At 36.6% G+C, this 10,737-nt stretch overlaps 1 pseudogene; it reads right to left on the reverse strand.

Moving 5' to 3' along the window:
- Positions 1 to 3,744: 3,744 nt before the first annotated feature.
- On the reverse strand, positions 3,745 to 5,084 carry LOC143387345 (eukaryotic translation initiation factor 5 pseudogene; annotated as a pseudogene).
- Between the last annotated feature and the right edge of the window lie 5,653 nt (positions 5,085 to 10,737).

A 10,737-nucleotide genomic window follows, 5' to 3' on the forward strand; every position in this document is an offset into this window, starting at 1 on the left:
TCTCTTACTGTTTCTCTTGCTGAGAAAAAACTTTTTAGTTTGAGTAAGACCCATTTGTTGATTCTAGTTATTAACTGTTGTGCTGTGGGTGTCCTATTGAGGAATTTGGAGCCCGACCCCAAAGTATGTAGATCATAGCCAACTTTTTCTTCTATCAGACGCCATGTCTCTGATTTGATATCAAGTTCCTTGATCCATTTTGAGTTAACTTTTGTGCATGGCGAGAGAAAGGGATTCAGTTTCATTTTGTTGCATATGGATTTCCAGTTTTCCCAACACCATTTGTTGAAGATGCTATCCTTCCTCCATTGCATGCTTTAGCCACTTTATCGAATATAAGATAGTTGTAGTTTTGTGGATTGGCTTCTGTGTCCTCTATTCTGTACCATTGGTCCACCCACCTGTTTTGGTACCAGTATCATGCTTTTTTTGTTACTATTGCTCTGTAGTATAGTTTGAAGTCTGGTATAGCTATACCGCCTGATTCACACTTCCTGCTTAGCATTTTTTTTTTTTTTTTTGCTATTCTGGGTCTTTTATTTTTCCATATGAATTTCATGATTGCTTTCTCTAATTCTACAAGAAATGCCGTTGGGATTTTGATTGGCATTGCATTAAACCTTTAGAGAACTTGGTAATATCGCCATTTTGATGATGTTAGTTCTACCTATCCATGAACAGGGTATATTTTTCCATCTTCTAAGATCTTCTTCTATTTCTCTCTTTAGGGTTCTGTAGTTTTCATTGTATAAGTCTTTCACCTCTTTTGTTAGGTTGATTCCCAAGTATTTTATTTTTTTTTTGAGGATATTGTGAATGGGGTGGTTGTCCTCATTTCCATTTCAGAGGATTTGTCGCTGATATACAGGAATGCCTTTGATTTATGCGTGTTGATTTTATACCCTGCCACTTTGCTGAATTCATTTATTAGCTCTAATAGTTTCTTTGTAGACCCTATTGGGTCTGCTAGGTATAGAATCATGTCATCTGCAAATAGTGATAATTTGAGTTCTTCTTTTCCTATTTTTATGCCTTTAATTTCTTTCTTCTGTCTAATTGCTCTGGCCAGTGATTTGAGAACTATGTTGAACAGACGTTGTGAGGGAGGGCATCCCTGTCTTGTTCCAGATTTTAGAGGGAATGCCTTCAGTTTTTCTCCATTCAGAATGATGGTAGCCTGAGGCTTAGCATAGATTGCTTTTACAATATTGAGGTATGTTCCTGTTATCCCTAGTTTTTCTAGAGTTTTGAACATAAAGGGATGCTGTACTTTGTCGAATGCTTTTTCTGCATCTATCGAGATGATCATATGGTTCTTATTTTTAAGCCTGTTGATGTGGTGAATAACATTTGTTGATTTCCGTATATTGAACCAACATTGCATCCCAGGGATAAATCCTACCTGATCATGGTGCACAATTTTTTTGATATGTTTTTGTTTCTGGTTCGCCAGAAGTTTATTGAGGATTTTTGCATCTAGGTTCATTAGAGATATTGGTCTGTAGTTTTCTTTCTTTGAAGTGTCTTTGTCTGTTTTAGGAATCAGGGTGATTTTGGCCTCATAGAATGAATTTGGAAGTTCTCCCTCTTTTTCTATTTTCTGAAATAGCTTGAAAAGTATTGGTATTAGTTCCTCTTTAGGCTGTATACCCATCCGGTCCTGGGCTTTTCTTAGTTTGTAGTCTTTTGATGGTTTCTTCTATTTCCTCAATTGATATTGGTCTGTTTAGGTTGTCAATATCCTCCTGACTCAATCTGGGCAAATCATATGACTTAAGAAATTTATTGATGCCTTCACTATCTTCTATTTTATTGGAGTATAAGGATTCAAAATAATTTCTCATAATCTTCTGTATTTCTGAATTGTCTGTTGTGATATTGCCTTTTTTCATCCCGTATGCTAGTAATTTGAGTGCTCTCTCTTCTTCTCTTCATTAGCGTGGCTAAGGGTCTGTCGATTTTATTTATTTTTTCAAAGAACCAACTTTTAGTTTTGTCAATTTTTTCAATTGTTTCTTTTGTTTCGATTTCATTAATTTCAGCTCTGATTTTAATTATTTCTTGTCTTCTACTTCCATTACTGTTGTTTTGCTCTTCTTTTTCTAGGATTTTGAGTTGAATATTAGATCATTTATTTGTTGGTTTTTTCTTTTTTTAAGGAATGAACTCCAAGCAATAAATTTTCCTCTTAGAACCGCTTTCAATGTGTCCCATAGATTCCGATATGTTGTGTCTGTGTTTTCATTTATCTCTATAAATTTTTTAATTTACTCCTTGATGTCTTCTATAACCCATTGATCATCCAGTAACCTATTGTTCATTCTCCAAGTGATGCATGATTTTTCCTTCCTTCTTTTATCGTTGATTTTCAATTTCATTCCATTATGATCAGATAAGATGCATGGTATTATCTCTACTCCTTTATATTGTCTAAGAGTTGCCCTGTGACATAATATATGATCTATTTTTGAGAAGGATCCATGTGCTGCTGAGAAAAAAGTGTAACTGCTTGATCTTGGGTTGTATATTCTATATATGTCAATTAAGTCTAGGATATTAATTATGTTATTGAGTTCTATAGTTTCCTTATTCAACTTTTGTTTGGAAGATGTGTCCAGTGGTGAGAAAGGTGTGTAGAAATATGCCTTTAACTTGTTCCTTTTTTAAATAAGACTTTTTTTTTGGGGGGGGGGAATCCAGTTTGAAATATAGCAACACTTTTTTGGCAAGGCAATAACCAAAATCTAAAACAGCATAAGCTACGTGTCCAAATGTAAATGGCATTGAATAAACCTAAATATATTTTTTTCTTTTTTGGGGGGGTGCATGACATACTGAACACAAGATAGAATGTCTCAACATTTTGAAATTACAATTTAAACCTTAAGGGTAAAAGCTGAAAAACTGATGATTTCTTGTTAGATATTAAATGCACCTTTCCCTGTTTCCCCCAAATAAAATGAGAATTTATTATTTAATCACACCTCAAAGTTTGAGTTTTCTCTTGGTACAAAGCAACCACTACATACACATTAAAATACTTATTTGTTAATTTAATAATTTTTCCCTGGCTCATCCAACGTGCAATGCACATGACTCCAAAGACTAAAATTTGGGGCTAGTGTACATGAACTGAAAAATCACAACTCCAAACTTCAAAACTAGTTCTTAAAATTATTTATAGGACACTCAGATTATTTTTATTTCTCAACAAGATGTTGCACTGTCATTTGATTATCAGTCTACCTCAGCACAAAAAAATTACAGATGCCAATTTGAGGGACTAAAAAAATTCAAAAGTACTAGATTTAACAGCTCAGTAAGATCATTACAAACAAGTTTGTTTACATTCTGCTGAAAACCCCTGAATGGTCTCAGCACCTAACAAAATCTACCAGGCTCCAAGGACCATATCAGGTTAAATGATGGCACCACTTTTTAAAAGGAGCCAATTACTTTAGCTAAGTCATTCAGAGCCAAAAATCTGAAATGACCAAACTCAAATCTTTATTTTTATAACTGTATAAATGTGATCCAAATGTGTCCACCACTAGTTTTTCCAAAAGAAACATGCTATAAATAAGCAAACTACATTTGCTCACTGATGTGTGTATGGACTTCCTAGATGTCTCATTGGGCTAATTACAGACCACTCACAGTAATATATTTTTAGTATTAAAGTGTAGCATGATGTTAAGCCATTTTAGCTTTTAAGCATACATGTTGCATTTCTGGCTCATAATGGAGAAAAATTTGCAGCATTACACTGTTAAGCTAGGTTGCATCCATTCTTTTAAATGGCGTCAATATCAATGTCATCATCCTTGTTGTCAGACTTCACAGTTTCAACTTTCGGTACACTGGCAGTCTTTGAGTACACCACCTCAATGTTCTCATCTTCATCTTCTTCTTCACCACCAGAAGATTCTTCCTCTGCTTCCTTCAACCACTTTATAAATGGTTGTGCTTTGACACGAATCTCTTTGGCAAGTTCTTTTGAAACATATTTCTTAGAGGACTTTTCCAACCAGCTGATGATGACCTCCTCTTCTAAAAGGTCTGCGTCATACATTTCCTTCAAGATATGTGGAATCTTAGAGAGGAGCTGAGCTTGATGCATTGCCACCACACACTCCAAACCATGAAGAAGGTATCGTTGAGCTTTTTTGTTATTGTGACAAAATCATAAGAAATGGCACCTGTATTTCTTAATCTGTTCTCTAATTTTCTCATTAAAAAGAACTTCAGTTAGAACAAGAGGGCCCATGGCTTTTACATCCAGCCTTTCTGCTTCTGCGACAATTTCTTTGTCTGATGAGTCAATGATACCCTCTTCTTTTTTTCTTAACAAAATCAAAGAGAATATTGACAGGCTCTTCTACAGTTCTTTCCAAATCATCACTGAGTGTCAGAACTTTTGCGTGGTCACTAATTTCATCCATTCTACGCCTCTGAGCTTCTTCAGTTGAATCCTCTCCCCAATCATCATCCTCCTCTTCTTCCACAGCATGTGGAGGAGGACTGATTTCATTTGGTGGTGGTGGTGGTGGTGTCTCACTGCTGGATACAGAACCATTTTCCTTGTCTTTGCCCTTTCTATTTTTCTTTTCCTTTTCTTTCTTTCCTGGACCACTGTCACTATTCTCAGGTGGGTTTTTGAGAATAAATGTGCAGAGTTTATGATGTGTGTCAAGCATGCCTTGGTAGCCACAGGCTTTACAAGAATTACCTATTGTTTGCTTCTTTGGGTTGACATGCAGTTCTGTTTCAGGATTCTCACACTCAGGACAGAGAACAAATTTTTTAATGAATCCATCCAACATGTCTTGCAGCTTATTCGCCTCATGAGATCCATTGACAATGTAACGGTCATTCTTAACATCAAACTGGGTCTGTGCTCCCAGCTCACAACCAAAATATTTGGTGGGATACGTTGGAGGCCGATTAAGCACCTTTGCAAAGTCAACCATGTTGACTATAACTGTCTTGATTCCAATTCCTTTGCCCTCAACCTTGGCAATCAAATGGGGCATCTTGTAGCGATAGAACTGGTCTGACACGCTGCGGTTGACGTTGACAGACATTTTTGCTTATTAGTGGCTTTATCAATAAGATGAAGAGATCTTTGATTGCAACTTTTTGGTATCTTCTGTCTGGAGAAGTAGGGATGACATAAACGACTGCAAGAGTTCTCGGTCTCTGACATGAAAAAATTTTCGCCTCTGAGGCTGTAAGCTCCTTACTTGTACGCTATGTTTCCCCAATACAGGTACCAATGGCTGCACTACAGCTCATTTTCGTCAAATAAAGACATAAACCCAATGCGGCTCACCCGGGACTGGGAGGAAGAGGCGCTGGAAACCGGGTCCGGAGCGGCGGGGCGGGCGAGCGGAGGGCGGCCAGGCAGGTGCCGCCGCCGAGCAGCAGGAAGGGCTGTCCCAGCGACGTCCATGTCCACACCGGCAGCACCGAGCCTGGCGACCTCTGGAATGTTCTCGCTCTGACTACCAAAAGTTCTTTACAAATAGGGTTTCGGGTAGAGGCTGAATGTAAATGTCAGCACATGTGAAGAGTCAGTCACACTGATGAATTGTAGAAAATATGTAGGAAAGCAGATATAAATAGAGACATTAGGAAATCAGCAAAAGTATAAAGTGTGTAATTTGATATTTTCAAACGGGTTGAGTTTGAATGTATAATCTTAGGAAGAAATAAATATGTTGTCACAAATTGGATTCATCTTTGAGAGCATTAGGTAACCAGGACATGGATGTTTTCATTAATCCATGCTCACTTTCCATTTAGGCTTTGGTAAAATCATAAGTGTGACCTTTGCATTTTGTGTCCAGAATATTATTGTGAAAAAAAATGTATATGTAGATAAGGTGACATGAGTATTTCTTTCACCATTTTTGTAGCAATATTTTGTAGACGTATAAATTAGTATTCAGGGTACAAATAGGTGTACCCTGTGTCTATGAATATGCAGATAATGCATGAATAGATCATACTTTGTGTAAATAATATAACTGATTCCACTTAAAATAATGCATTGAATTGATATCTGAAAAGATAAAAGAAATCTCATATTGATATACAATCATTCATACCAACCAGTTATACATCTAATGGTAATATTAGGGTTATGGTTTATCCTGAAAGGTGTATGTGTTTTGCTTCAAAAGTGATTATGCAAAGCAAAAATAATGTGTTTGGAAAGAAGTCTCATGAAAAGAATAGTCAAGAAACCTGGAGGAATACATGTGTTCTGAAGCAGGAAGTGATTGAACGTGAAACACATGCCTATAAATTTGCGAAATATTGGATGAAATATATATTGTATGATGTGCATTAACTGCAGAAATAGTAATGTACCAGTGTTGAATAAAAATGAACATCAAAATACACATCATGTCCCATAGAAATCTACTTGCATTGATGTTAATCTGGGTCAGTTACTTTAGAATTTTTAGGATATTTATGCACCATTCACTGAAGTTAGTTTTCAGTACTAGGAAAAAAAATATGTATTTCATGTGGATGAATATTTCTGAGAATAATCTTGTGAAAATTTGATTATAAATCCACATAAATCACAAAACATTTTAAACACAAAACACACACCGACATTAAAATGTAGCAATATATATGCCAATATATATAAATTCATCTTGAAATATATATCATCCACTGATCCAAAACTATTTATTTAATGAACTTGGATTTATGTATAATGTTGTTCAGCTAGGAAGCTCTCCAAATAGATTGAATTTATTTTTCCAACAGTGTTTAGGAGGAGTGATCTTCTAAATGTGTATGCAAATATGTGCTACACAAAAATCTTCCCACTCTCATCCAGGACAATGCCTTGATATTACCTTCACCCCAAGTAAGACGCAATTGGAGGAGAAGAGTTCGAAAATCTGTGAATACATATCTGGAATGTAAAATGCTCAGGAGTTCACAACCTTGCAGGTTGCAGAGGAGTTTCCAAAAGTATGGGACAGGCTTGATAGACCCAACCTGATCTTTTTATTAAAATTGGGAGCCATCTTGCCAGAAAGCCGTAAAAAGATAATTTTGGCTTTACTATAAATTACTGCAAATTCTGAACCTGCTTGGAATGCCTGCCCGTGCCTTGAACTCATCCATGCCTGGCTCTCTGACCAGATAACAGCACTCTCTGAAACATTAGTGACACCTCATAAATATTTTCCTTCCCAGGCCAGACAACAACCCTTTCTGAGGCTCTAATGGTCCTCATAATTTCTGATGTTGGGGCCAGCAAAAAAAAATGTAAACTACCATTAGTGTGATGTTTTCAAAGTTCTGTTATCTGTAAGCCCCTTTTGTGTAACTTTCTGGGATATATAGCTGGGCTGCAGGAAAGGTGGTGTTGCTGTCTTGTTCCCGCCATTTTGGGATGGAGAGGCAGCCCGGCGGGTTTTAATAATAAGCTTGCCTTAATTTGATTTTAATTGGAGTCAGTGGTCTTTTCTTGTGTCCTGGCCTAACATTTTGGAGTTCCCCTGTGAGATGACGCTGCCTGACCAGATCACAAGACCAGACTACTGAAAATTCTGAAGCTGGCCTTCCATCCAGGGCACCGGGCTGGAGAGCCACTTTAGGGGGTGCACAACTTGAGATGTTACAAGGCCTTGGGGTGAGCCTTCAGTCTGGGGAGCACTGCAGTGAACCACCGCACTAAAACTATTAGCAAGCACCTGGTAGAGGAGGCCTCCATAGGTAAGTGACGCCTTTATAACATCTGATATCTGGTTAAGGGAGATCTTTTCTGATGACAGAGAGGTGGCCTGGGGAGGCTCACATTCACTCCTGTCCAGGACAGTAATGACAATCGTTCTGTCCTCTGTTCTGTTCTGTAGGGAATTCCTCTGGAAGGGTAGAGAGGTGCCAAGGGGCACGCACAAGCTCCTACCCCGGAACTTTAGCAAGACGTTGCATTGCTCCTCTGTTTTTCTGTTTCTTCACCGGGTTTCTGTTTCTTTGTGTTTTGTTCTGTGTTCTATATGTTTTTTGTTTGTTTTTGCGCATTTTTTTGTGTGTGATTTCTGTGGTAAAATCTAAAGGATATTGGACTTGAAAATGGGTAACAAAGCAAGTATGCTTGACACCCCTTTGGACTTTGTTTTAAGGAACTGCGATGAACTTTACCACCCTTTGTTAAGCAAGATGAGAGAAGCCCCTAGCTGGCTGCCTGGAGCACACCCACTCCAGATGGCAATGCCTGCTGGGGAACGAAGAACTGAGTATATTCCAGGTTAACAAGTGAAACTCCTTAGAAACCCCTGGTCCCTCCAGATCAAGAGAGTCACAACCTTTGGGCAGAGTCCCCTTGTTTTTCCTTTGTTAGCAAAGCAATAAACCTCCCATTTTATTTTTCTCAAAACCCTCTCCTCATTATTAAATTGGCTTTAATTGGCTTCAAGTTCAGGAACCGAACTTTATGTTAAAAATTTTGATACCCCCCCCCCCGTCCCAGAACTTTTTGAGAGCTGACGACTGAAATGTTAGGAGATGGAGCATGCTTGGGGTGGAACCGAAACAGAAGAGCTAATCCTGTAAGTAAAAGGATTGACTGAGGGACTCCCAGCATCTGCCAAAGCCCTGTTGCTTCAGGGAATTCCCTCCTTTGTCCCCTGCACTGTAAGGATTATGCCACCTCTGTCCTCTTAAAAAAGAGAAAAAGAAAAAGGGGACACTAAATGCAGTAAAGTCACAATGGAGACCCTTGGTTAAAACCATTTCAGGTTGCTCCTCTGTGAAAACATCTGGGCCCCTTTTGGGGACATCTGTGCTGCCACTGGTGTAGGAGATTTTTCTCTTATCTGCTCTGTTGTAAAGGCTTCTGTCTGTCAGACATAGTCTGGAGTTCCTTTGTTTCTGTCTTGTGCCTTTTTTCTGGCCCTTTAAGACATGTGAAATAATGTGTTGATATTATAAATTGATTTTTGAGAATGATCTTAGCTGAATGTGTGTCTAAATGATGATGTTTCATTGTAACAATCTGGTATCTGAATGGGTTTTTGAAGCATTGCACAATCTTGCAGTTAAAAGTCGGGTTTAGGTAATTGTTTAGTTTATGATTTTAGATAAATTATGCCAAAGAACTTAAATACTTAGGATGGAAAACTAAAGAACTCTACTTCCAAGTTGGCAAGAAATTTCCCAATCATTCAGTCTTTTTTTCACGAATTTTGAATTGGGTAGCCTGGGAAAATGTCACTGTGTGTACCAGTGCATTAATTTGGACAAGGATACTGAATCATAGTATGGTATCTGTTGACAAAACAACTTGTAATTATATAAAATTTTGTGAATTGTATTTTAAACTTGTATCATAATTTTCAACATCCTAACCAGAAAATTATGGTTAAAGTGCCTTAGGCCTGAGGTGTCTGCTCAGAATAGCCATTTTTTCCTGCTCCTTCCAGACCTCAGCCAGGAGTTATTTTCAAATGCAAATGAAAGAAGCCTGTAAACTCAAAAGAAGACTGATATGAGGCCTAAGGGGAAAAAAGGTATATTGTGTGGTATTTACTAATTACTGGCTAGTCATTTTATCTAGGACTCATTATTTTTTTCATAGATTCTTTATTTATTTTTTGAGCTCATGATTTTGATCCTACAGACCTAGGTTAATGTTTTTCTGATCAGTTCTATCTTTGACCAACTGTGGAATTTTTAAAACATTGCAATGGAGATTTCACCTGTTAAAAGCTACAAGGCCTTCACTATTATTATGTGTGCACACTTTTGTTATGTGTTGCATATCTATATATATACATATGCCCATATATCATATGTATGATACACAAATTAACATATATAATAAACACTTATATTAAAAAATCACTCATAAAAACAATTTTAAAAAGTGGATCCAAAGATCTTTAATTCACGTGATTTAAATGTTTCAATTATAAATTGGATAACCGATAAATATAAATGTCTTTAAATTTAAGCTTACAAGTTTTTCTAGGTTTTCAAAAATCTAATAAATATTAATGTCTACAAATGGTCTGATATGCCTTTGTTCTAGGACTTTTTCTTCAACCAATAAATATGGTTTACACTGTTCAGTACATTTTTCTAATATTTTGATAAATAAGTAAAGTAAATTTGATATGGGATTACTCATTCATGAGTACTTTTGTTTGATATCTGATTGATATACTAAGGTCTGTATAAGTACGCATTATATCAAGCTGGTGTTCTGAAGTTGTATGGTTAATAAAATATATATTGGGGATTTATTTACCTGTTATCAATAAGATATGTAAAGTTTTATGTTACTTTTTACATTGTGGAACAATTTAAATATATTTTTAAGTTAATGATACCCTAATCTATGTAAAGGTTAAAAACTTCCAGCCGTTCTTTAATTCATGTTTGAAAAGTGATATCATATGGTGTTAGCTAATGTTCATGTTACCTCAAACAATTTATGTAAACTTTGTAAAATGATATTTAAAAAACAAAGATCAGCTTTAGCACTAAAACACTTAAGATTTATAAAGAGCCCTGCCTTACCTGAGATAAGGCTCTGTGTCCCATCTTACTACATGTGAGAATGACTACGAAAGCAGTAGGTCAGATTTTATTTCATTAAAGTTATGTTCAAAAGGTTTTTTTTTTTCTGTCAAGATTAATAGGATCTCAAAAAGGGGATATAATGTATAACTCACCCAAAAATTTCAGGGTAGCTGTTACATG

This window comes from Callospermophilus lateralis, unplaced genomic scaffold, assembly GCF_048772815.1.
Source record: "Callospermophilus lateralis isolate mCalLat2 unplaced genomic scaffold, mCalLat2.hap1 Scaffold_297, whole genome shotgun sequence".
NCBI classification, from domain to species: domain Eukaryota; kingdom Metazoa; phylum Chordata; class Mammalia; order Rodentia; family Sciuridae; genus Callospermophilus; species Callospermophilus lateralis.